We start from the raw sequence: 24,097 nt of genomic DNA, 5'->3' as shown, positions 1-24,097 counted from the left end.
CCTAATCCGGATCAGATATTATGCTCTTTTTCAAGGATTTTGATACATAATGTCAAACTGCTGTCCAAACTGAAATTCCCAAAACCATAGCATGAAATTACCTAGTTCCCAAAGTCCTAGCCAAAACTATGTATTATTATTCTATTTTATTTTTCCCCACCATGTTGGAGAATTTTATTGTTTTAATTTTTTAAATTTGTTACAAGGAAAGTTAAAACTTTTTATGTTTATTGGCCATTTTTATTTTTTCTACTGTGAATTTGCAACTTAGATCCATTGTTAGCATATGGAGACATCTTTTCCTTATTTGTTTGCAAGAACTCTTTATATATCAAACATGTTACCTTTTAAAATTTTTATCATTTGCTTTTTTGCTTGATAAATTCCAAAATGTATCAGAATATATTTTTTACCATTCAGAAATTTTGAATGTGTATGTGTGTGTGTGTTTTAAGCCCTTAAGTCTAGCAATATTTTTCACTATGACTTTTGTCCTGGGATCCCCAGTTATAAAGTTTTTCTCTACTTTCCCCCAAATCATAACAATATTTTTAAAAATTTTCTTCCAATGCATTTATAATTTGATTTTTTAAAATTGAGCTTATCTCAAACTTAACTTGCAACTAAAAGCTGATATGTGTGGTTTCTTCTCTAGACTCAGTGATTCTATAAATTGATCAGTATCCAAGACTGTAATAGATAGATTAAAAAAATTTGTCTATTTCTTTTTTTTGTTGTTTTTTTGAGACAGAGTCTTGCTCTGTTGCCCAGGCTAGAGTGCAGTGGTGCGATCTCAGCTCACTGTAAACTCCACCTACTGGGTTCAGGTCATTCTCCTGCCTCAGCCTCCCAAGTAGCTGGGATTACAGGCACCTGCCACCAGGCCCAGCTAATTTTTTGTATTTTTAGTAGAGACGGGGTTTCACTGTGTTAGCCACAATGGTCTCGATCTCCTGACCTCGTGATCTGCCTGCCTTGGCTTCCCAAAGTGCTGGGATTACAGGCGTGAGCCACCACGCCCACCCCCAAAAATTTGTCTATTTCTTTGAATACCAATGTTCTCCTCTAAAAAGCAAAAACAGTGAAATCTCCTCTGCTTGTAATATTGTGAATAAACATGTTTCGAAAAGTATCAAATGCTATAGCAGTATAACAATTATGACTAAATTCAACTTCAGGATGAGAAAGAAGTGAGACACAGGAGTGCAACATATAAGTTCTCCCAAGAAGGGAGAATACTCGGCAATAAGTTTCCTTGATTTGAACTGATGAACTCACTAAGTCACACACTTGGGAGCCATTGGGGTTGGTGTAGGATAATGGTATTTTCTGAGCATGTCAGTGATACTTTATACATATCACAGATTTGACTTAATACTGTCAAAAAAAAGACCCACCAAGATTCAAGTTTAATAACTTAAAAAGTAAGAAGAGGTTAATTATCAGGTATTTTATATGAAAAAAATGCATTCCTTAAGTTGTTCTGAGTCTCCATAAACCTCATGCCAAATTTTTTAGATTTATGTAAAACTACCACCTCTATTGCACAGTATTTGCAAGCCTTCTCCCATTTTTTTTTCTCTTATCAGAGTAGTGAGGATGAGATAGGTTCAGAAGCAGCAAGCCAGGCCACCCCACTCTTGTTCCAACATTCTGGGCTCTGCTCAGAGCCGCCTCCACCCACACCAGAGCCTTGCACGGGAATTCAGCGTGCTGTCACTTGGCGGCCTTTGCCGGAGTGGCCAGAGGGGGCGCTGGCGAGAGCTAACAGCCTCCCACCCTTGTGCTTCTGCCATTGGCCCTGGACGTGAATAAATCATGCCATTGACACCTGATGGGACTCAACTTCAAAGATGAGAGAAATTACCCAAGGGGAAACACCACCAAGTTTATGAGTGAAGAGTTAAGGAGCTGTTCTTAACGTTTCTGAAAGGATACCAAGAATCTGCTGAATAATCCACAGTCATTCATCTCTTTTATAGTTAGTTTGCTCAGGGTCCTGAAGGACATTATCAGAAACGTGAGACATTTGGAACAGTATTCAAGTATGTGAACTAAAGCTTCCCTCATTCTCTCAGATGAAAGCTAGTAAATGTAGCAATGATAGATACAAGAGAGCAATGTCCCACCCGCATTAGCTCATTATGGGGCTGTGATTGAATTTGAGAAAAAAATCTTGATTCTACAAAATGTGCCCTTCATTTTCTTTTTTCTTTCTGTGCTATTGAACACTTTGAAGATATAGCCTTTTTTTCTTCTAAGAAAAGCAAAAAATAAGCGTGACAACACTTTTTTCATGACTCTAAGTTTGTCCTACTTATATAAAAAGTACAGAATAACAGCTATCATTTCCTATATGCCTGGCCCTATTAAGGTAAATACTATCCATTTTCTAGATAAGAAAAATGACTCTCAGAGAGAGCAGGTTACTTGCCTAAATTGTTGGAGTTAGGATTTGGACCCTGCTCTGTCTCACTCAAAAGCTTTTGCTCTTTCCAATACTCAGGGCTGAAAAGAGGAAATGGAACCTTGCTGAGTTTTTAAAATCCTGAAACAATTTTCATCTATCAATTCTTGGAATCTAATTCTTTGAGGTTTCTATTAGATCTAAAGAGCTAAATTTCTTGGTTGTGTCTTCTTTCATTCCATCCCTGGGGAACTACAATTCAGGCTATTTCTCTGACTGCTTGGTTAGCTGGTGCCTCATTCGCACAGGGTGATCCTCCTTCTACTTTCTTGTTACTTTGCAATCTCATAGAATCTCCAATCTATATATTGCCTCACTCATGAAGTGTGGATTTTTGATCTACTATAATACATGGTAAATAGTAAAATTCAACTCTTACTGGTCCCCAAAAGATTTGAATGAAAGGACATTCTAACATACTGCCAGAGAGAGACTTAGACATTGCGAAGAATATAATTCAATATTTGTGAGGTATTCAGATGGTACTGAGTACTTATCACAACATGAAACAATTGGCATGACTTTCTACCTCAGAGGTCCCCATTCTCAAGGTAAATATGGTGGAAAGTGTGGATATATACAATAGAAAAGGGATTTGAAACAGCTAGGTGCAGTGGCTCACGCCTGTAATCCCAGCACTTTGGGAGGCGGAGGCAAGTGGATCACCTGAGGTCCAGGAGTTCGAGACCAGCCTGGCCAACATGGTGAAACCCCGTCTCTACTAAAAATACAAAAATTAGCCAGGTGTGGTGGTGGGCGCCTGTAATCCCAGCTACTTGGGAGGCTGAGGCAGGAGAATTGCTTGAACCCGGGAGGCGGAGGTTGCAGTGAGCCAAGATTGCGCCACTGCTCTCCAGCCTGGATGACAAGAGTGAGACTCCATCTCAAAAAAAAAAAAAAAAAAAAGAGAGAGAGAGAGAGAGACTTGAAACACAAGGATCCTCCCTAACAAGTCATGGCAGGACTTGATATGTAAATACTATAATCGTTTAACTCTGTGAAACTTTAAAAAGAGTATCAGAACATTAGAAATATCAATTTTCTTTGTCTTTTTCACTAGACATACTGGCACAACTGAGCCTCATACCTCTACATAGGCATTAGGTAAATATTTGTTGGAAAAAATGAATGATCAATTACAGCTAAGCCCATTATTCTTTTTACTATTACAGCTCTATTATTTGATTTAATTTGTTCAACAAATTTTTATTACATTAAATTGGCAAACACCATAAAAGATGCTGAGAATACAACTTTAAAATAAATACATTCTTCCTGTCCTCATATAACTTTCCTCTTCTACTTAACCATCTGTTTAACCTAGGGCAATGCTTTCACAGTCCCTTTCTTCATATAAAACAAGAGGAGTAACAGCTTTTCTAAATACCTCTATGGAGATGTTGTGACAATGAAGTAAGATAATACAATTTCTAAACTGTGAAGTTGTATACTAATATGTCATCTACAAAGTATACAATTTAGAATGCAACCAACAAACAGCTTCATTCAAAATAGCTTAAACAATTAAGGGAATTTGTTGGCTCAAGCAACTGAAAATGCCAGAGGTAATATTGGCTCCAGATAAGGCTTGATCCAGGAGCTCAACAATGTCACCAAGAACCTTATTTGTTCCTAGCTCTTCATATTGCCCTTTTTGGGGCCAAATTCTAAGGCTGACTCTCTTTGAGATCCCCTATGGCTTCCAGGAGCTCTCAGGGCTGTTACTTCCTCATTCTAATCCAGAAGGGAAGCAGGAGAGCATTCCTGCATAATGTTTCCAAGGAAAATCTGAAAATTCATTCTGATTGGACCCCCTTAAGACACATGCCCCCTCTGCAGCCAATATCTGTGCTCCAAGAAATGGAAGGCACGGATTGGCTTAGCTTAGACCTCATGCCTCACTCCCATTGATAAAGTCAGCTTCCCTGGAATCTCATGGATCCCCCCCAGTGGAAGGTGGTGGGCTGCTTAGAAAAGAACACAGATAAGACAATAGATGATGAATATGTGACAAACCAACAAACTGCTTCATTTGCTGGAGTTGCAGCAAAAGTCAACCAAATAATACTGCCTAAAATCCATTTTATGATCACAGGTAACTAAGAACAACTAAATATTTGGAAAAAATGGAGGCTTGAGTAGACTTTCTATGGTGTATATGGAAATTATATATATAAATAGGACTCTGAAAAGTAAGATAATTAACAAAATAATTGACATAATTCACTATTCTACTCCAGATAATGACCACATCATTTAAATAAATTTTTGACACATTAAAATTTTGCCTGTCCAATAACAGATATTTTCAAGAATGAAAAAAAAAAATTTCTGTTTAAATCTCTTACTCAAATCACTAGACTGGTATGATGATTTCTTATTTCTCTAAATAAATAAAATGTCTTCTACCTCTGAATAAGTTACCTGAATAATGTTGGGTCATACATAGGCCAGCCTTAGACAGGAATACAACCAAGACAGAAGAAAGTCTAAATCCTTAAAAGTTTTGAGGTGATATAAATCACTGAAGTTATCTCAATGGCCCCGAGGAAGGCCTTACACAGAGGAACACACAGCAAAACATCAACAATCTTTGCACTCAAACATCCCCCACTGTATGCATGAGATAAATGGGTTTGTCACCTCATATCCACAGCTAGAGAGTTCCATATAAGTAATTTAAAAACACCTCTTACATAGGTGGAACTCATAGCCAGTATATTCACTACATATTGAAAGATTATGGTTTGGGGTGGTATGAAGATCCACCTTACTAAGTCATCAGAGAACACTTGAGGAAGTAGAGACAGCAATGGCATGATAATTTATGGAGTTCAAAGAATGTAGTTCTGTTAAAAGAAAAACTTTATAGAAAGTAAATTCAACAGAATTGACTTGAACAAAACATGATTCATGAATCAGGCAGCACTCAGAACCGCAAGAGGTTCATAGAGCTCCAAGTTAGCAGCATGAGCTGTGGCTTTTATAGGCTGAATGCAGAGGTAAAGTGCAGACATAACTTGACTGGTTACAGCTAGGAATTTGCCTTATTTGGACATGGTCTGATTAGCTGACTACCTGTGAATGGCTGAAGCTTGGCTGAAGATTGGCTGACACTGGCTATTACAAAAAAATACACTCCTAAGTTAGGTTCTCGTTTGTTTATATACCAAGTTAAGTTGCAGTTCATTGTGTAGGAACTCAGAGTACCTGCACAGCCTCAAGCCAATGGCCTCCTAATTATTACAGTTCTTTGCAAGTGAACTGTCAGACCAAAAAATGGAAATTTCAAGGAAAGTCCTAAAAGGGTCCCAAGTTTCTAAATTTAAAAAAGTCGTCTGTCACTATTGGAGGGATCAGACAACCAGGATCCTGGTGCCAACTATCAAATCCATTGTGATGCTGACATGAAGCCACGATAATAACATGGGTGGGTGGTTTTCACGCCAGGCTCCACAGAGCCTTGGGTGTTCCTTGCAGCCTCCTCACGGGCTATTGCGAGGGAGAAGGGAAGCAGACCTCTGGGGCCTCCACCTCTGCTTCAACTAAAGTGCTGCACTGTATCTCTTACATCTCGAACTTCTAAGATTTTATTTGAAAATTTCCATTTTCAAAATGGTGGCCCAAACACATACTGCTGCCTTCCCTTCAGCACTAGGTTTTCAGACACAATAGAAAAAATATGTAACAGGCTGGGCGTGGTGGCTCATGCCTGTAATCCAAGCACTTTGGGTGGTCGAGATGGGGGGATCATTTGAGGTTAGGAGTTGGAGACCAGCCTGGCTAACATGGTGAAACCCCATCACTACTGAAAATACAAAAGTTAGCCAGGCATGTTGGCACTCATTTGTAATCCCAGCTACTGGAGAGGCTGAGACAGGAGAATTGCTGAACCCAGGAGACAGAGGTTGCTGTGAGCCGAGACTGCAGCACTGTACTCCAGCCTGGGCAACAGAATGAGTCAAAAAATAATAATAAGAAGAAGAAATTTTAAAAAGTAACAATACTCAGAAAACTAGAAGGGAGATTTTTAGGGAAGGGGGTTTTCAGAAACTGAAAATCCCTAAAAGACCAAAAGGATCAGAGGAAGGAAAAAAAAATAGCCTAAGGTGTGTGCAAGAGAGTCCTGCTGCAGAAGGGACAGGTGCCACCAAACATTTGTCCCACCTGGTGGCTGGAATCGAGGAGCTGGGTGGCTGAGGTACAAGAGGCAGGGTGCTTATTTGGGAAGGGAAGAACAGAGCCACCCTGGTGGACTCATTCCCCCTGGTGTCACTGTGAATCGAGTGGAGCACAGGAGGCGGCTGCATCCACCTCTCCTATCAGCAGTCAGTGCAAATTCAATTAGTCTATGTCACTGTTAATAAAGAAACCTGGCTGGGCGTGGTGGCTCATGCCTGTAATCCCAGCACTATGGGAGGCTGAGGCAGGTGGATCACCTGAGATCAGGAGTTCAAGACCAGCCTGGCCAACATGGTGAAACCCCGTCTCTACTAAAAATCCAAAAAAATTAGCTGAGTGTGGTGATGAGCACCTATAATCCCAGCTATTTGGGAGGCTGAGGCAGGAGAATCCCTTGAATCCGGGAGGCAGAGGTTGCGTGAGCCAAGATTGTGCCACTGTGCTCCAGCCTGGGTGACAAGAGCAAGTCTCTGTCTCAAAGAAAGAAAGAAAGACACCTAAGCAGGATGGCCAAATATCCAAATAAGTCCAAGTGCATGAGGGAATCTCCCAACAGGATGCAGGGATAAAGAAATAGAATGGAAGAATGAAAAGTAAGAAATATGGACTCCAGACACAGTAGGTTAAAAAGCCCTCTTTTAAGGGTTCCAGTAGGAAAAAAATTGAGAAGAGGGAGCAGAGCTAACAAAGTAATTACGGAGAAGAATTTCCTAAAACTGTAGTCCTCAAATTGAAAGTTCCCTGGAGGACAAAGCAAGATACATTTTTTTTTAAATGAAACAAACCACCCCCTATAGATTAGAGTAAGCTGTCAGAATATCAAGGATAAAGAAAAACTAAAATCTTTGAGACAGAAAAAGCAGGTCACCCACTATGGCATGTGAATCAGTCTAACATCACACTTCACTAGCAGCACCCAGTGGAAGAAGACAGTGGAGTAGTCACTTTGTGAAATGCTGAAGAAAAGTGACCTCGTTATAGAATTCTCTACCCAATCAAATTATCATTCAAGTGTGAGGGGTAAAATTTGATGTTTTCGGACACGTAAGACCTGAGAAAGTGTCCCACCCATCAATTATCCTGAAAGAATTGCTGGAAGGTGTAGTCCAGGAAGAAGCAAAGAAATTAGCAAAATTTATAGTTGGTCTTAATAACTATTGAGTATAAAACATATATGTGTGTGTGTGTGAGTGTGACGATTTGGAACCACTTGTTTTGGCTTAAATAAAAGCTTAAAAACCAATGGAGAAAAGGATGAGGTCAAACTTCTGTCTTGTATCACCCTCTGTATTAATTCTATATACACAGAGTGTTTCTTCTCTTATCCTCTGGAGGAGCCAAATGAATCAGGGGAGTTTCCTTTATGGTCCCTGATGGGCACAGTCTGTCCTCTCTGCCATCTGGACGGGACAGGAGAGATGAACTCTCAGATAGATGACCCTAGGGGAGGAGCTGGACACCTCATCCTTCATCCTTCCCAGGCCATGTACCCACTGGGAAAGGGCCTTTGAGGGATCATCACCCACTGCAGAGGTGAGGAGGGGTGTGGGTTCCTCTTCTAAGTAGCATCGGCCTCAGTGGAGCAGCCTCCAGAAGGTGTCCTCCCTGGAGAGGGCTTCAATGGACTTCAATGCCTCCCTCTCTCCTCAGACCTTCACATTTTTCTGGGAAGTTCTCTCATGCCTGTAATCCCAGCAGTTTGGAAGGCCGAGGTGGGCAGATCACCTGAGACCAGGAGTTCAAGACCAGCCTGGCCAACATGGTGAAACCCCATCTCTACAAAAAATACAAAAAACTAGCCAAGTGTGGTCGTGCGTGCCTGTAATTCCAGCTACTCGGGAAGCTGAGGCAGAAGAATCGCTTGAACCCGGGAGGTGGAGGTTGCAGTGAGCCGAGATCACATCACTGCATCCAGCCTGAGTGACAGAGCAAGCAAGACTCTGTCTCAAAAAAAAAAAAAAAAAAAGTATTTGAAGACATGCCCATGACACAGCCTCAGGAGGTCCTGATGGCTTGCACCCTAGGTGGTCGAGATACAGCTTGTTTTTATACATTTTTGGGAGACATAATACATCAATCAGTATATGTAAAATTCACTTTGGTTCCATCTAGAAGGGCAGGACAAGTCGCAGCAAGGTGGGGGTGGAAGGTTGAGGGGGTGGGGGAGCTTCTAAGTCATGGGTAGATTTAAAGATTTTTCGATTGGCAATTGGTTGAAAGAGTTATTATCATAAAAAGGAATGTCTGGTGGGGTGCGGTGGCTCGCGCCTGTAAACCCAGCACTTTGGGAAGCAGAGGGGGGTGGATCACTTGAGACCAGGAGTTTGAGACCAGCCTGGACAAATAGTAAAACCCCATCTCTACTAAAAATTCAAAAATTAGCCAGGCATGGTGGCGTATGCTTGTAATCCCAGCTACCTGGGAGGCTGAAGTGGGAGGATCACTTGAACACAGGAGGCAGAAGCTGCAGTGGGCCAAGATAATGCCACTGCACTCCAGCCTGGGTGATACAGCAAGACTTCATCACAAAAAAAAAAATAGGAATGTCTGGGTAAATGTCCTTGTGGAGACCAGGGTTTTATCATACAGATGAAGCCTCCAAGTAGCAGGCTCCAAAGAGAATAGGTTGTAAATGTTTCTTATCAGACTTAAGGTCTGTGTTGATGTTAATGCTGGCTGGCTGTTTCTGAATTCCAAAAGGGAGGAGGGTATAATGAGGCATGTCCCACCCCACCTTCCCGTGATGACCTGAACAAGTTCTTCAGGTTAACTTTGGAGTGCCCTTGGCTGAGGGGAGGGGTTCTTTCAGATGACTGGGGGGGCCTTATAATTTTATTTTTGGTCTACAATACAATATTTGTTCCTTTGTGTCTGGCTTATTTCACTTAGAATAATGTCTTCAAGGTTAATCCATGTGATAGCATGTGTCAGAACTTCCTTCCTTTTTAAGGCTGAGTATTTTCCATTATATGGACCCCATTTTACTTATCTATTTATCTGCTAATGGACACTTGGGTTGCTTCCACCCTTTGACTACTGTGAATAATGTTGCTATGAACATGGGTGTACAACTATCTGTCTGAGTCATTGCTTTCACTTTTCTGGGTATATACCCAGAAGTGGAAATGATATAGGAGTTAAAAAGACATTATTTAGGCAGATAGTGAGGGTAAGGAAGTCCTCAGTAAGGTTTTCCTTTTAATGAAAAGCAGCCCCCAAATCATTTTCTTTTCTAACAAAGAGCAGCCAGTAAAATCAAGCTGCAGACATAGAAAGGCAGGCTAGAAGTTTGCACAGGTGAATGCTGGCAGTTGTGCCAATAGGAAAGGGGTTACCTGGGAAATAGGCATGTTCAAAATGGCAGCTTCATCTTCCCTTTTCCTTGCCAACCACATGTGCAGCAGGGGGCAGACAACATGGAGCCAGTCAGGCAAACAGCCCATTTGCATAAGATTAGGGTGGGGCAGCCAGCTTCCCTCAAGCTATGTAAACATCACACTAGGTCCAACCAATCTTTGGGCCCTATGTAAATCAGACACCGCCTCCTCAAGCCTTTCTATAAAACCCTGTGCACTCCAAGACCGGCTGGAACTCCCACTTAGGTGCCCCTCTCTCTCGCAGAAGAGAGAGCTGTTTTCTTTTCTCTTTCTTTTGCCTATTAAACCTCTGCTCCTAAACCCACTTCCTGTGTGTCTGCATACTCGATATCCTTGGCATGAGACAGCAAACCTCAGGTATTTACCCCAGAGAATGATGTTTCTTTGGAATTGCTGAAACATATGGTAATTCTATGTTCAATTTGTTGAGGCACCACCATACTGTTTTCCATAGTGGCTGCACCATTTTACATTCCGGCCCATTCCCAATGCATCCAGCTTCCAGTTTCTCAATATCCAACACTTGCTATTTTCTATTTTTTTTTTCATTAATAGCCTTCCTAATAAGTGTGAAGTGGTATCTCATTGTGGTTTTGATTTGCATTTTCCTAATGATTGATTAGTGATGCTGAGCATCTTTTCATATGCTTATTGACCATTTGTATACATACCATCTTTGGATAAATGTCTATTCAAGTCCTTTGCCCATTTTTTATTTGGACTGACTTTGTTGTTGTTGAGTTACAGGAGTTCTTATTTTTAAATGTTTAATTTTTTTTTTTAAAGAGAGGAGGTCTCACTGTATCAGCTCAGCTGGAGTGCAGTGGTGAGATCAGAGCTCACCGCAGCCTCCAAACTCCTGCTCTCAAGCAATCCTCCTGCCTCAGCCTCCCAAGTAGCGGGGACTACAGGTGTGCACTACCACATCCAGCTAATTTTTTTTTTCTTTTTGTAGAGATGGAGTCCTACTTTGTTTCCCAGGCTGGTCTTGAACTCCTTGCTTCAAGCAATTCTCTCATCTCTGCCTTCCAAAGTGTTGGAATTACAAGCATGAGCCACTGTGCTTGGCCAGGAGTTCTTTATATATTCTGGATATCAATCCCTTATCAGATGTATGATTTGCAAATATTTTCTTTGATTCTCCTTGGGTTGCCCCTTCACTCTGTTGATTGTGTCCTTTGATGCATTTGAAACCCTCCTGAGCCCTTCCCTCTGGTATCCTGCCCCTGCTCTCAGGCTGCTCTGCCCTTTGCATGGGGTTCTTGGGTATTGGGGGTACTCCTCCACCTTGCATCCTGCTGCCTCCCTGGGTGGCCTGCACCCACTGAGGGGTGGGGGAGTGGCAGGTGCTTCATCCCTCTGTGATTTCTGCCCCAGTCCTCTTCTAACAAACGCAAATCCTATTATGAGAATTTGCTAACACGTTTTAAAAATATGCAAATGTATTGGGAGCTTATTTCAGAGACAATTTTTTTTAAAGAAAAAGTAACTTACATATTTTTAAAATCTAGAGAATATACAACTCCTCTGCCACAACGTGAGGGAGAGAAGTCTGCAGACGGCTGACTGGTGAAGACTGAACAAGACGGAAAGGCAAGTTGCTATGCCCGAAGCCTTTGAAGGGAGCCAGCAGGGTCCATGGGAGGTTCAGGACACATATCTGCAGCCCTGCTTCCGGCCCCACCCTTGGGAAAGCCTTTTGCAGGTGATCCTGGGCCTCTGCTGGGGAAGGCCCCAAGAGGTGAAGCATCCTCTGCAGAGGAGAGAGCACATCCGGAGGTAGAAGACAGACCACTGTCTGGGCTCTGCTTAACTGCTGTGATTTGGGATTGTAACTTACCCCCGTGAAGCCTCAGTTTCCCACATGGAAATCAAATTGATCATTGTTATAACATTTCACTTTTTTGTTATGTGATGTAATTTACACAGTGCTTTCGTATACGTTATCCAATTTAGCAAAATAATACAGAGCAATGCATTTTGAAAATAATAAATGCTTAACATATGTGAGGAATTCTTTTTTCCTTTGAAAACTACCCCGGATGGCTTGGCTATTGTTTAGTTAAGAGAATTATACAATTTTTGAGACATGGTTCCTTATCTTGTGTAGGCTGAAAGGCAATTAAATAATTATTCATGTCAGAATCCGAGGTAAATAAAAGGCTGCTTCAAAGAGTCCACTTACGGAGTGAAAAGCAGTTGAGTAGAAACAGAGAGTGGTCTGTAATTTCCTTCTGGAAAGAATATCCACTCCATATGGCCTGAAGCAAGAATTTCAAACTCCTCTGTGGGGAGAAAGAGACAGAAATAAAAATTTTTAAGTTTTTTTACTCCGATTCGTCCTAGCCATTTTCTGAACAGCCTATGGAAGCCATCCGCTCCTCTAAACAAAAATAAGCTAAGAGACAGAAAGAATGATTTGATTTCCATGTGTAGGGATGGTTCAGTCATAAATCAGTGTCTTTTTCCAAGAGGAAGGGGCCAGCAACAAAAGTTGGTCATAAAAAGGACATTAAACTTTAGTAGTCTCTTCACTGTTCCCTCCCACATCCAGTTGCCAACAGCAGAGACAACTGTGAGACACAGTGAAATGAAGTGACTGCTCCACTACTGGGCAACAGGCGACCCGGTTGCCAGGCTCCCTGGCAGAAGAAATAGAAAGTCAATAGCAAACACGGATGCCTTCCTTCCTACCACATCACCTCCACTTTTCACCATCGCCTGTGTGATACACCCACCTCGCAATGCCTTCCTCAGCCTTTTACTTCTGTTTCCAGTGAGTCAAGAAAAACTTCTCCAGCTTGCCCTGTGGAGATGAATGAACCCATAATCCACTACACAGTGACTGTGACCTTTACACAGCCAAGACCCCCACAGAGCAGCCAAACATGCAGTCCTGCAAACAAAAGGAATTTCAAGATAACTCTGATCTTTCACTAATTATTCCAAAGCCCAAAGGGGATCCATATACATAGTCCAAAGCCTACTTTAAGGAGGCATCCTCCCCTGTGTATTCCCACCCCATCCCATAGTTTCCCACTCTGCAGCTCCAAACTCAACTTGTCCCATCACCAGCCCCCGCCCTCTCTTCTTTCCCTTTCCCCATGCCCCACTGCCTCTATTTTTTATTATTGCAGATTGACCAAGTGTCTATGAAGCTGCAGCAAGGTTTCTTCTTTTTTGGAGCAGGGAATGGGGAGTGATTGGGCTTGACTGTGACAGATTATTTTGGCAGGCTCAGTGGGCAGAGGCCGTGAACACCATCCCAGTAAGTAAAGGGACTGTAGGAGCGTTGAGTTCCCTTAGTTCCTGGCTGGAAACCCAGCTCCCCGCCTCCTCCCATCCATCAAGCTGGGAGCCATGACAGTGTCAGAGCCTGAGCTCCTGCCCAGACTTCTGGGTGAAGTGGTCCCATGGAGCAAAGCTTGGTTTGGAAGATTTGGAGAATGTGAAAGAACGTTCTCTTACCACAACCTCTTCCCCACCGCGGCCCCTTCGTAAGCTGCCATTGAAATCTATTTTTGCCAGAGCAAAAAATGGGGGCAGTGGACAGCTTCTGCCAACAGTGAATTTGTTCCAAGCCCACCCCACAGTCATGGGTTCCTCAGAGTGTCACTGAGTCACAAGACTCATGGAACTCTGCCCATGTCGTGAAGATAAACCACTGTGATCACTTTTAAAATCTTTCTCATCATGTCCTTGGGAAGATAAAGGGGTGGAACTGAACAGAAAGGGGCAGAGGTGGGACTTTTTTTCACTAACCTTAACCTTCATGCCAAGAACAGAGATCTCTGTTTGAAAGCATGTCTCAGATGACCATTTATTTGCTCTGCCTGGTAAACCTTGGTGTAATGCGTGGCTCTAAGCATTAGTCATTCCCTGCTGGGAAGGAGGTTAGAACTCCAGAAACAAGGCTATTGCAGAACTGGACTGTGTGGGTCACTAAACCACAGGGGAAAGGGTGGAGAAGCAGCTGGTGTCCCGCTTAAAGGTCACAAAGCATTATTTCTACTTTAATATCCAGAGTTCAAGTGGAAATAAACTCAGAAGGTTAAGATCTAAGTGAAAATTAACTGAAGGCAACTGTGCCATTTGGACTCTGAGATGTGCTTGCCTGGGAGAGTGCAAACCACGCTGGCTATCTTTCCATGAGCACAGCTGAACAGGAATAGGCATTAATAAGGATAAATATAAAGAAAAAATTGCTAATTATTGGCAGAGAATGCCAAGAAAAGTTGGTGGAATTCTCTTCTTTGGGGACCCTGGGAAAAGAACAGTAACAGTTAGGTACAGAGGCACCTGGAAGCAAATAAACTTCTTTCCCTGGGACAGTGGCTCTGTGCTGTGTGTAACCCCGAGTTCTTCAGGTCACTATACTCTGGGTGAGTGACTCCAGGGTTATAGGATGAAATAGCCATGCTAATGAAAACTCATTGGTTCTGAGCCCCCTTCCAGAAGTACTGTGGATACTTTCAGCCTCTTTTCTCCCTGCAGAGTCTCACAGAGCTCATGTTCTGTCCTTGGTGATTAATACAGATTTCTTGGCTCTTCCCAGCCTGCTAGTCAGTGACCTTAATTTGCCACTTCTGTTGCTAATCATAACTCTTGCCTCAGCATCAAGCTGATCATTCTTGCAGCTGTAGATGTTGGCCCTCCTGCACTGGATGCTCGCAGAGAGGGGAAGGCGGTTTCCTCATCACCATTTCTAATAAAAAAACAAGAGGCTTGCATTCTCACTCTCTTGCTGAGCTAGCCATGAGGTTCCTGATGGCTGGAGGAAATATGAGGATATCTTCCCCGGAACACCCACCACACCTCTCTCAACAATCAACTCATGTTCCAGGACAGATGCTGTGAACAACAGCAAATGTAGAGCAGGTACTAGAAACTATGCTCAGTGCTTTACATAGATGATCTCATTTCATCTTTACTGTAACCCCATGAGGTAGGTACTATTATGGTCCCTATTCTACAGATGTGCGGAGAACCAGCACCTCAACTCTCTGATTTCAAGTTGAGAAGTTGGGGTTGGCCTGGTTGGCTCTTCAAGTCAAGAGGACTTTTTATTCTGTCTCATCAAGTGTCCTTTGGGTCACCAAGGCATTAGTTCTCAGTGGATATTGCTGGTGTGCCTGACGTAGGTGGCCATTAGGCCTCCCTCCATTACACATGCCGATAGCTCTTGGTTTTCTTTTATTTGCAATACAATTCAAAATTGTGAATAAAACCTCGAAAAACAGGGAAATGAAGTCTGAACAATAAAAATAGCTGAGATATTGGGTATTTAATGTTGCCAGGCACTGTTTGCCAAGCACTGTTCTGTGAGGACAGTGCCTGGCAACAGTAAATACCCAGTATCTTAGGAGGTAGGTACTATTATCATCCCCATTTTACAGGCCGCCAAGAGGTTAAGTAACCTGCACAAGATTGCACAGCTCTTAATTGGAGAAGCTGGCATTCAAATCCAGCAGTAGCATCGGCCTGTTCCTTGCCAAATACAACAAGGCTTTCTACCTTATTGGATGTTTATTTCCTACCACACTTCGAAAAACAATTCACCAAACACATAAGAAGTAGCTAAAACAAGGGGCTCACATTCAATGAGTAATGTAGAGGTGCAGCTTTGTGGTTGGTTCCTTCTCTCAGTTAAGTAATGAAGAATGGTACAACACATAAAAATATAACAAAACCAAAAGAGGTGAGTGCCCTAAGGAGGATACAAATACAGCCCTGTGGAAGCTAAGGTGACGGAAGAGACCCTGCTGAGTTAGGTCCCAAAGAATCACTGGGATCTCCATGAACAGAGACTGGAAACACAGAGAGTAGCACTGTAAGCAGAAAAAGAACTTCGTGGTGGAAAAGTGTCCTGGAGTCCAGAAATAGTGAGATACTGATATCTGATGGATCAAGTAGGAAGTCATGGATGATTCCGGGATGAAAAAAAATTCATAGATTCATCAGAACAATTAGCAGGTGAAATTTAGCAATATTTTCAACACAAACGTGGCCTTCAAAAACACTTGGTAGTGGCACATGGGGCAGAAGAGTCCCAATATATATGATATCCAGGTTTACACCAGATGTCCTGGCAACCCATCTGGTTAGCAACCCTAACCATTCTCAAGATCCTTGCATGGACAATAAACTATATGACCACCCTGTATCTGGCAAATTGAAAGATAGGGCCCAACACTTAGGTGTATTAAAGGTGCTTAAGAAGTCATATTATGGCCAGGCATGGTGGCTGACGCCTGTAATCCCAACACTTTGGGAGGCTGAGGCAGGAGGAGCACCTGAGCCCAGGAATTCCAGAACAGTCTGGGCAACACGGCGAAACCCCAGCTCTACAAAAACAAAAAACAAAACAAAATTAGCTGGGTGTGGTGGCACACAACTGTAGTCCTAGCTACTCAGGAGACTGAAGTGGGAGGATTACTTCAGCCCAAGAGGTCGAGGCTAGAGTGAGCCGTGATAGTGCCACTGCACTCCAGCCCAGGCAACAGAGTGAGAACCTGTCTCAAAACCAACAAACAAAAAACCAAAACAAACCCACAAAGAAGTCATATTTTAAAAGCCTACATCTCAATGCCTAGCTAAGCTTTATAAAGAATGCAGGCTCTTTGACACTTGTATACAATTGCAAACATAGTTGGTTTTGGAAGTGTCAGTTCTTCCCCCAACCCTATTTGGTGTGAGCCGTTTTGCACAAGGTAACCCAACCAGTGTCTGCCACAGAGATATGCAGGAAAAGCCAGCCTTTGATAAACAAATAGTCCCCATCTATCTGGAGTCAATGTATAGTAAAGAAAAAACCTGGTTAAACACACACTGGCATAAACTGATAAAGCTAATTTTTATCCAAGCCCACTTTTGGATTTCAAACAACTGAAGTCAAAGAAGTTAATTAAAAACACATAGAGTTGTCAATGAGTTTAAAAATAAAACACAAATTTATTTGAAACAATGAGACTTAACTAACTCTGTGGTAGACTAGTTGGCTAGTCTTTTGCAGAAGAGCCAACTTATTTGTACCTGAGATAAAACATATTCAGAAAGAAGGAAAATTGCAAAGTGGTCCCAGAACAGAGAAAGCAACAAGGAGAAGGCCGTTTTAACTGTCCTTTCAACTTTGAGGTGCAATCTGTCTACAGGGCTCCCTTGGGGGAAGCACAAGCTGTTTCTTTTAGTGAAGTCTGATTTTGTTCATTGATGCTGTGTTGTTGCTGGATTGTATTACTATGTGAAGTTGAAAGGCTTAATGTTTTTTGTTTTTTTTTTTTTCCTGTGGGCAATAAAATCTCAATTTTTTTTTTTTATTTTTTTTATTTTTTTTTAATTTTTTTTCTTTTATTATTATTATTATTATTATTATACTTTAGGTTTTATGGTACATGTGCGCAATGTACAGGTAAGTTACATATGTATACATGTGCCATGCTGGTGCGCTGCACCCACCAACTCGTCATCTAGCATTAGGTATATCTCCCAATGCTATCCCTCCCCCCTCCCCCCACCCCACAACAGTCCCCAGAGTGTGATGTTCCCCTTCCTGTGTCCATGTGTTCTCATTGTTCAATTCCCACCTATGAGTGAGAATATGCGGTGTTTGGTTTTTTGTTCTTGCGATAGTTTACTGAGAATGATGATTTCCAATTTCATCCATGTCCCTACAAAGGACGTGAACTCATCATTTTTTATGGCTGCATAGTATTCCATGGTGTATATGTGCCACATTTTCTTAATCCAGTCTATCATTGTTGGACATTTGGGTTGGTTCCAAGTCTTTGCTATTGTGAATAATGCCGCAATAAACATACGTGTGCATGTGTCTTTATAGCAGCATGATTTATAGTCCTTTGGGTATATACCCAGTAATGGCTTAATGTTAATGTGTCTTAAACTTCAAGACTTGGAATGCATGCTCCCATTTAAACTTGACTGTTCTGGGCCATGTGTTTTGATTGGCTGGATGTCTAGCTTGTGCATTTCTGTCATTTCCTAATGTGTGTGGTATGCTTTGAGCACTGCAGACAGGAAACTCACTTTTTCTCTGGCTTTCTTCTGGTTTTTGTCTTTCTTGATTATTGGAAAAATGAATAAACACTGATAAAAATAATAATAAAGTGTCACCCCAAAAGTCTTATCTTTAAAATAATGTGGAATGGCAACGCTAAAAATAAAGCAATTTGAACTAATTTCCACTATGAATAGGGAACAAAGAATCTGCACCTTCCCTGATTTTGGATTCCAGATTCCAAATATTTCATAAATAAAATATGACCAGTCGCATGAATTGTAAGGTACATACCATGTGAGTTACATACACAGGGAAAGGTTGTTTTTAAAATTTCCTGCTGGAAAGTCAGACTTATTCTCTTTTTTTTTTTTTTGAGACGGAGTCTCGCTCTGTCTCCCAGGCTGGAGTGCAGTGGCGTGATCTCTGCTCACTGCAAGTTCCACCTCCTGGGCTCACGTCATTCTCCTGCCTCAGCCTCCGGAGTAGCTGGGACTACAGGTGCCTGCCACCACGCCCGGCTAATTTTTTGTATTTTTAGTAGAGATGGGGTTTCACCGTGTTAGCCAGGATGGTCTCAATCTCCTGATCTCGTGATCCACCCGCCTCAGCCTCCCAAAGTGCTGGGATTACAGGCGTGAGCCACCGCACCCAGCCACTTATTCTCATTGTCACTTTTAACCCTGTCAGATAAAACCATTCCAGGATGAAGTTGGAGATACGTCATAGTATATTTTAACCAATTTATGCCTGAGGTTGCAATTTTTTGAGTGCGAAAAATCAGACCTTGGTGATGACCTTGAGCAGTAGGATATAAATAACTCCCACATGCTTAGTGTTCCAATAATGGAACACTAGGCATAAATAGGTTTTAATGAAAAGCTTAAAATTTGTACTCCAAAGTTGGGAAAACTTGACTATATTCATTTACTCTCTATTGGGGGCATCACATCAGCTATATTTTTAAAGGAAGAAAAAGCATGTCATTTCCTTTGTATGCATATCATCTAAATGGACACTTGGAAGTCAGTATTAGGTGTCAATGAAATGCCACATGATGGAAATAAAATCATCTACATATATAGTTGTACTCCTGTAAATACTTATCTTTGTATCCTCATAAATATTATGAAATACATACGTGAAAGTTTATCTCATAAATAAAATCTGATTTATTATCAGACATTGAGGGTCTCAGGGAGAAAAAAGACCTTCAAACATATTTGCCTTATTCTTATGTGATTCCTGCATACTTAGCATGTGATAAGTTGAAACCATAGCATAAAATACTCTAACAGAAATCCCTAAGGAAAGCAAGAAACTATTTACTCTAATTAGCCTAGTGGCTTATTTCATAGTCAAGGAGTGTCAAAGACATTGATTTTATTGCAAACACATGCTACCCTTTATTCAGATCTGGGAATGGAGCAGATAGAGTGCCTGGGTCCAGGTTTAAATCTAAACCATCAAAAACAAATACATGAGTGACTGTTAAACTCTGCATGCCAGGCACTATTAGATGCTAGAGACGTAAATGAGCAATACTGTGGTGGGTTAAGTGGTGGCCTCTGAAAAATATACCCACACCCTAATCCCTGGAACCTGTGAATGTGAATGTAACCTTCTTTGGAAAAAAAAGTCTTTGTGGATATAAGTAAGCTAAGGATTTTTAGATGAAATCATCCTAGATTAGCCAGGTGAACCCTAAATCAAGTGACAAGCATTCTATGGGACAAATGGAAGAGCCACACACAGGGAGTTGGAGAAGGCTGTGAGAAGATGGAGGCAGAGGCTGGGTGATGCATCCGTAGCCACCAAATAACTGGAGCCACCAGAAGTTGGACAAGGCCAGGAAAGGTCCCTGCTAGAACCTTCAGAGGAACACAGCCCAGCTGACACATTTATTTCAAACATCTGGCCTCTGGAACTGTGGGAGAATAAATTTTGGTTGTTTTAAGTCACCAAGTTTGGGGTAATTTGTTACAGCAGTCCTGGGAAACTAATACAAATAGCGTCCCGATATCTAGGAGCTGAAGGACAACATGCAGAGGGGGACAAGTTAGAGGTAAGTTACTTATCTGAAACTCATACCTGTAATCCCAGCACCCTGGGAGGCCAAGACAGGGGGATTGCTTGAATCCAGGAGTTCAAGACTGGCCTGGGCAACATAGCAAGACCTTGTCTCTACAAAAAATTAAAACAAAAAAATTAGCCTGGTAAGGTGGCATGAGCCTGTAGTCTCAGATACTCAGGAGGCTGAGGTGGGAGGATCACTTGAGACCAGGAGTTTGAGTCTGCAGTGACTTCTGAGGGCACCACTGCACTCCAGCCTAGGCAACAGAGCAAAAGTTACTTCACTACCAGCAAAACAACAGGCAGAAAAATTTAATTATGTGAATTTTTGAAAATCCAAGTTAGATTAGGACTCCCACACATATCTTTTCCCAGGCCACTCCGTTTTGGATCCTCCAGCTCCAGGTACTGGACTCCTGGGTCCCCTGGGATTTGAAATCAGGCCTTGATACTCCGTTTTTCCAAGCAGAGCTTTTTGAGAGGTCTTGAAGAACAGGCTTGAGCAGAAAGTCATATTTTTTGCACACTTACTTGTTGGCAGCACATGTGGAATATAGGCTTTGAAAACCACTGTGTGTGTTGTGACAGCCTCAGCGTGGCCTGGGACACACCCACCGTGAGGCTTCTGCTGTGACTGAGTGTATCAGGCTCGGTAGCGAGCCAGGCTGGACTGATATCCACAGCAAGGGCTGAGAAAGTTCTCGAGAGAAAATTCCTGTGAGGAATGATTCTCTCCTGAAGGCCCAGAAACTCCTGAGCTTGTCTGTGAAATGTTACCTATATGTTCACTTTTCTGAGGGAATTTCTGGGGCTTTTTATCATCTTTTGAAAAGGTTTCACGGCTTAAGAAACCACTCTCTAAGAACCCAGAATGAGATTCGGTGAGCTTGACCTGTTAGAAAAGCCTCAGTTGTCAGAGCAAAGTAGGATTCCAAATACAAAGATGTGGCTTTTACCTGGCATGCTCCTGGAGCCATCCCCTGGGGGCAAGGCTGGGGCTGAGGGAGGATAGAGCAGACTGGAAGCAAAAACTGGATAGCTGGTTAATGAAGGCTCAAGCAGCCTTGCTGTGGGGCCCCACACAGCGACTAACACAGCAGAGAAAGCCGTTCCCCACCTCCTCCCCAGCCCTGGGCAAGGCTTTGGCACTCTAAGCCACCAGCAGAGATTGGCTGCACTCTCCAGAGTGGAGCACATGCGAGATGCCCCCCGAGACCCCCAGAAATCTGGGGGCAGAACTTCAGGAAGCTGCACGTCCTACTTCAGCCTGAGGGGATAACGAAGTCAGCAGAATTCAAGTTTTCAATGTTACTGAAAACTCATTTTCACCCTCAGACATGGGAACTTTGGGGCCACACACCATTATGGAATTTGACGCAGGATTTATACCCCCAAAGATTATTTATGTTCATCAATTCACATTAAATTGGTTTCAAATTTTAATTTTTGGTACCATGTGGAAAATCCCATAGACGCCTGTAGATTTAGCTACATTTTCCTGTAGCTAAAATGGTAACGTTAATGCTTGTTCCCTAACAAACCCCAGATACTACGCTTTTCCAGAGCATTACAGAATGAAGGAGAGGTGGGGATTATAAGAATATGCACAGTTCTGCCAACCATGACTGGGCATCATTTTCAGGCTCCTGGTAGAGCTCCACAGGGGCAGTAGTAGGCTAGACAGGCCTGCCTTCCTCTGGGCTTGATGCTGCAGGCATCTCTGCTTCAGACTACAATCAGTTACCCAGAGCCTTTTCATCTTTTCACGAGGAAAACAAGAAAACCAGATCCCTTCTGAAAACACTTGCAGGAAAAGAAAAAAAAAGAAAGCAAATGCACAGTTTTTGTTGTGCTTTGTTGTTTTATATGGTCTCAATAGAGGCAAGTAAGAATAGATTGTATATTTATCTAGAATGGGTTTCCAAAAACATGGGGAAAGAAGGCTTAGGGAGTTCTTATTTTGCGATTTGTTTAAAAAAACAAAAAAGCTCAAGCCTCAGCCCCAGTCTCTACTGAAAAAAAAGAAAAAAAAATCAGAAAAGAGGAACTTGTTGGGAAGTGGAGTGAATGCTGGCTTCCCCCAGGCCCACTCAACCCCATCACCATGGAGACTCCTGAAGGTTCCAGGAATGACTCACGGGATTCGCTGGCGAAGCCTTTGAAATGGAAGCAGCACTGGAGCACAAAGATGAACTTAGTCTGCAGCCCTTAAAGACTGTGCCTTTGCCTCCTGACTGACAGCCTGGGATGTGGATGGCAGGCTACAGAGAACGTGCCCTTCCCTTCTTCCAGGTCCTCATTACTTGGGGCACTTTGCTCATGAGAGCAAAGGTCAAAAAATGTTTTTGCCTTGGATTAGGTTCTTGCCCCACTATTGGAGAAATATTGATGTAAACCCCCGCACCCCACCCCCAGAGTGTGAATACTTAAAAGGGGAGGCTGGGGCCCTTGGGATTAGAGAGAGGGTGGTTTTCAGAAGCACTGGGCTGGAAAAAGGTGTGGGGGAGCTACAGGCCAAGTTTTTTCTTGGGCAGCTGAAATGTATTCCCCTGGCTGTTCCTCTGGCTACATAAAACTGGCTCACATTAGGTTCCCTCAAAACTCAGGAATGCAGGCTGTTATAAACCGGCTTTGGGTTTCATCTCTGCTGTAGCAAGGCTCTAAATTCAGAGAGCCACAAGAAGACTCCTCAAAGAAAAGAGTCACTTTCTGCCCAGAGTTTTATCTGCTGAATGTCTGTAAATCATAATTGGCAATTTGTGGAACAGGGAGAGCACCCTGCCCGGGGCTGCAGTGAGCTCCTGCCCTTGGGAATTCACACAGGACCAGCACAAGCATGGCCGGTGCCCTCGTAAAGAAGCCCCGTTGCTGAATATCTGAGGTGTTTCTTTCCCAAGGGCCTCAACTATGCAACAGGGCTTCTTACAGCGAGTCCACACAAATGTTTAAGTTTCTGGGCACGGCAGGCACCCTGGGGGGCATGCCAGCACCCCCAAGTGCCAGCTGCCATGGCTAACCCAGAGCACCCAGTGTCCTCCCCGTCAGGAAGCTCGGCCCAGGCTCAGATGTGGGGTCAGGTTGGGCTGCTGACCCACTTCACCCGGCACAGCCATGCTCACCAGCCACCGTGGAAAACCTAAAGAGGAAGAGAAGCTTCTCTGGTAGGGCCCAGTCCTTGTCTCAGACTCAACAGCACTGAGTCCAAAACTCGAGGGAGTTTGCCAGGGTTGCCTCCATAACACTTTTCTAAAACAGAAGCTCACCAGAATTCCCTCCTCCAAAATGCATAGAAAATACCCTTCTTTCCCTCCAAAGGGAGAACCACCGTGAAGATGCGTATTCTCTCCTTCCCTGCCCTAAATATACATCCTGGTGACTGCAGACCTGCTTAACCATGAAAACAAATAAGAAATAAAGGTCTGAGCAAAGCTGCAGTCGCCTCCTCTCAACTATTTATTCTGATTTCTCGACAAGTGAGTTAATTGGATGGGCCCTGTGACAGACATTCCATACTAAAATTCATAGCTTTCTGCCAAAACAACATATTGTGCGCTGCTATATTTTCCTTGTTGGAACTTGGCGCTGACGTGGGTCCCGAGCAGTTTCATGCGGAAGCGGGGAGACTGAAGGCGCTGAAACAAAGGCGGCACCCCCTGAGGCTCCCAGCCGGCCTGTCCTCTGTCCTCTGCAGCAGCACCTGTTCCTTGGCTTTTTTATTATTACTTGGGCTTTGCAAGGTTCAAGTTCAAAGGGAGCCCCAGGAGTGAAGAAACAGATGCCGGTTTGAGGCCACACCAGCTGGGGCCTCCCTGCAGCCTGGGAAGGGTTTGGGCTGTCTGGCGGCCTTGGTGGGCCCAGCTGCCCGGCTCGGCAGGTCTTCTCTGCGGAGCCCTGTCCCGTGCCCCAGTCCCCATGCGCAGGCCCCTGCGGGGAGGTGCCGTCGCCCCAAGGGAAGGACAGGGCCGGTGCAGGCTTAGGGCCGCG

General features: G+C 43.1%; 1 long non-coding RNA gene across 1 annotated transcript; it reads right to left on the bottom strand.

Moving 5' to 3' along the window:
* Nucleotides 1-11,479: 11,479 nt before the first annotated feature.
* Nucleotides 11,480-20,463, bottom strand: LOC100937400 (uncharacterized). The gene is made up of 4 exons (XR_656426.3): nt 20,132-20,463; nt 12,765-12,832; nt 12,212-12,311; nt 11,480-11,779 (listed from the first exon to the last, which is right to left on the bottom strand). It is a non-coding gene; the product is annotated as an uncharacterized LOC100937400 (long non-coding RNA).
* Nucleotides 20,464-24,097: the final 3,634 nt, after the last annotated feature.

This window comes from Pongo abelii, chromosome 14, assembly GCF_028885655.2.
Source record: "Pongo abelii isolate AG06213 chromosome 14, NHGRI_mPonAbe1-v2.0_pri, whole genome shotgun sequence".
NCBI classification, from domain to species: Eukaryota; Metazoa; Chordata; class Mammalia; order Primates; family Hominidae; genus Pongo; species Pongo abelii.
The sequence above is the reverse complement of the archived record's forward strand: the minus strand, read 5'-3'. Positions and strand labels throughout refer to the sequence as shown.